Source organism: Oncorhynchus kisutch, linkage group LG15 (genome assembly GCF_002021735.2).
Source record: "Oncorhynchus kisutch isolate 150728-3 linkage group LG15, Okis_V2, whole genome shotgun sequence".
NCBI classification, from domain to species: Eukaryota; Metazoa; Chordata; class Actinopteri; order Salmoniformes; family Salmonidae; genus Oncorhynchus; species Oncorhynchus kisutch.
The window spans coordinates 78,936,175-78,939,923 of NC_034188.2; the positions used below are offsets into that span (position 1 = coordinate 78,936,175).

The 3,749-nt window shown below is 41.7% G+C and overlaps 1 long non-coding RNA gene across 1 annotated transcript; it reads right to left on the reverse strand.

Moving 5' to 3' along the window:
- Window positions 1-466: 466 nt before the first annotated feature.
- Window positions 467-3,530, reverse strand: LOC116353543 (uncharacterized). Its single transcript, XR_004202960.1, has 3 exons — window positions 3,448-3,530; window positions 2,554-2,682; window positions 467-897 (listed from the first exon to the last, which is right to left on the reverse strand). It is a non-coding gene; the product is annotated as an uncharacterized LOC116353543 (long non-coding RNA).
- Between the last annotated feature and the right edge of the window lie 219 nt (window positions 3,531-3,749).

Here is a 3,749-nt window from a genome sequence, read left to right on the forward strand (position 1 = left end):
CTACTGTGTCTACAGATATGACAAACCATACTATTTCTGATCATTCAGAGACATCCAAAAGGTCAGAGGTTGAATGAGGACATTTTGGCTCATGGAGCATCATATATTACAGGTCAGGATAATACAGGCCTTTCACATTCTGTGGCTTTGTCCCTCCCTCCTGCATGCCTTTTTCTATACAATTTACTGCTCTTGTAGAAGACAAACTATATAGGCACTTGTGGAAAATGTTATGTTCTCTGCCGCCCAGACTTGAGCCTTCACAGCAATCAATCATAGCTTGTTGACGCAACAAGAGCCAAAAGAAAGACAGCATTCACCTCCGACAAGGTTTTATGTTTGAAGGTTATAGTGGGATCTTAATCTCATCCAGTAGGGGAGAGTGGGGTAAGTTGAGTCAAAGGGTTAGTTGGGCCTCCCCTTGTTTCTAGGTAACCATACACAAAATGAATCATGTGACCAAAGATTTAGGAAGAGGTCCTCATTTAATGGAGTCTGAAGGAAGAAACCACATGGAAAAAGTGAGGTCAGGTCCAAAAAACAGATTTTCACAAAGTCAAATGAATGCATGGTATTATACAGTTCTTGATGCTTGTATATAAACCAAAGTAGATTGTTCTATACATCAGTTGGGGTCTCTATAAACTACAATATGAGGTACTAAACTTAGCATGAATGTGCATCCTTGTAGCTGTATGGGCTAATAGTCTAAATGTTTTCCTTTGGGTAAATTGAGCCAATGGCCACTATTCTTCATAGACATTATTATTACATTTAGTTAGTTGTATGTATATTATGCATAGTATTTTTGCAATGTGTGATACATATGAACTCAAGATTGTGCATTTGTAGCAGCATAGGAAGTGAGAGAAGGGAAGAAATCCATTCGATCACCAGCTAGGGATGAAAAAAAGAGACAATGACAATGAAGATGTACACTGACAACAAAGACAATGAACATGAGCCTGTGCTAAAGAGAGGCTGTGACAGAGTAGCAGAGGCACACAAGGTCTTATCTGATGACATGGAGTCTGAGTTCGCTAAACAAATCACGAATCTTACAGACATTTTTCGTGGGCTTAGTAGCCTCAAATGCAGAGAACTTGCCTACGAATTGACACATTGAAACAACATCTCTGTCCCAAGCAACTGGGTAAGTGATATTGAACAGAGAGAGCTACAGTATATCTGAATGTAAGCATACATTTAATACATACAATATACCACGCCCTCATTCCATGAATTCAACTTTGAGCTACCAGCACCATCACCCATTGTCACAGGATACCATCACCCATTGTCACAGGATCCCATCACCCATTGTCACAGGATACCATCACCCATTGTCACAGGATACCATCACCCATTGTCACAGGATACCATCACCCACTTACCTGAAGGCAGCTCAATTGACCCTGTCCCTTTGCTCAATTTACTGCATACCCGAGGTAGGTTGTGCCAATAGACCACGTTTCTGTACAAGCTGTTTTCAAAACTAATGTTTACGTAAGTTCTGATTATTTCTAGTCATAAACAACATCCTGAAATATACTGTATGTATATATATAATACATTTTCTTTGATGAAGTGACGCTGAATGTAAAAAAAAAAAAAGGCTCAACTTACCCCACTCTCCCTTAAAACTAGTCCTATACTGAAATGTTCCTTCAATGTACAGAAGCTTTCTACATCGGAAATGACTCAGAAATAAGAGTAGACTGCATTAGGCTTTTTGACATAATACCGGTGTTTCCTTTTAATATCCTTTTCAATGAGACTTAGGTTTCAATGAATGTAAAGGTCTGTGTTTCTCATCCTAGTTCCTCCCTGGTTTTTCCCATCCTCCTCTATGACTGGTATATTTTACACTGGAATGTGCCACAGTTGAGTCCCATTAATCAGGTCTCATTGTATGAGGGCTGAATGTTAAAATTCTCACTCTTCTCCACTCCTACACATTACCCTTGTAGCTGCTTCCATCTGCACACCCCCACCCCAAAACTTGGCAATTGTTTGGAGTGAGAGAGAGCGTGGTGTGTGTGTGTTGTGCCCTCACCAGTTAGTGTGGCAGTTCCCACCATGCTATAAATAAGATTCCCACCTCTCCCTGTGGCCAGCCAGTGGAGGGTTCTGACAGCAGAGGGCACAGTGACCTTGTCTCCCTGGGAGATGCACATTCAATATGGACCCAAAACCAGCCCAGCCCACATGGCACCCAGGTAATAAGCCAAGCACCTAATTGCTGTATGCAAAATGTCAGTATTACCCCTGGAAGAGGTCTATGTGATGAATGAAAAATGGTTCAAGGCTGAAAAGCACAAGCTGGTTTCCCAGATTAAACAAGATGTGCATAGGAAAGCAATACCACTGAAGTTGGCAGCATGGACCCCTGGGAATATACACTGTCCAACTGGATGGAACAAAATTAACATGGGATACATGGCCGGAAATTACCCTAGTCAAGCAATGCTGTTCCTAAAGGTGTTGTCCTGTTGAACATCCTAACCCCACAGAGCCATGTGGAAGTAACACTGACAGTAATCAAAGTTTTACCTTGTCCCTGGGCATCCAGCATCTGGCCACAGAGGAGGAGGAGGAGTGGGAGGAAGGGGAGTGGCACACCTGCTGGAGGACCTAGAAGTCCCACACTGCCCTGTCTTGGGGCCATCAAACCTTTGGATTCTGGGAACACAACAGACCAACTGAATTAAACCATATTAGGACATCATATTACATCAGAACATAACAGAACATAATTGCACTTTCTTTAGCTGTTTAAAATAAATATCATCCTTTTGTGGGAGGGGCATGCAGGACTAAGACAAACCACCTGGCTACAAGAAGCAATCAATCCCTCTCACTCCAAACAATAGACATTATGACTAAAGAGTTGAAGATTTTTCCTATTTTGTTGCCTTACAAACTGAAATTAAAAATGTATATTTTGGGGGGTTTATATCATTTGATTTACACAACATGCCTACCACTTTGAAGATGCAAAATATTTTGTATTGTGAAACAAACAAGATATAAGACAATGAACATTGTCCCCCCCCCAAAAAAAAATCAATACTTTGTGGAGCCACCTTCTACAGCAATTACAGCTGCAAGTCTCTTGGGGTATGTCTCTATAAGCTTGGCACATCTAGCCACTGGGATTTTTGCCCATTCTTCAAGGCAAAACTGCTCCAGCTCCTTCAAGTTCCGCTGGTGTACAGTAATCTTTAAGTCATGCCACAGATTCTCAATTGGATTGAGGTCTGGGCTTTGACTAGGCCATTCTGAGACATTTGAATGTGCTTCAGGGTTATCTTTGGTCTCTTTGTTGCCTTTCTGATTAATGCCCTCCTTGCCTGGTCTGTGAGTTTTGGTGGGCGGCCCTGTCCCTAACCCTAACCCTCTTTAACCCAACCCTGATCTGTACTTCTCCACAACTTTGTCCCTGACCTGTTTGGAGAGCTCCTTGGTCTTCATAGTGCCACTTAATTGGTGGTGTCCCTGGCTTAGTGGTGTTGCAGTCTCTGGGGCCTTTCAGAACAGGTTTATATATACTGAGATCATGTGAAGGATCATGTGACACTTAAATAAAGTTCACCTGTGTGCAATCTAAGTAATTATGTGAGTTCTGAAGGTAATTGGTTGCACCAGATCTTATTTAGGGGCTTCATAGTAAAGGGGGTGAATACATGTGCACTCACCACTTTTCCGTTATTATTTTTTTAATTTCACTTCACCAAATGACTATTTTG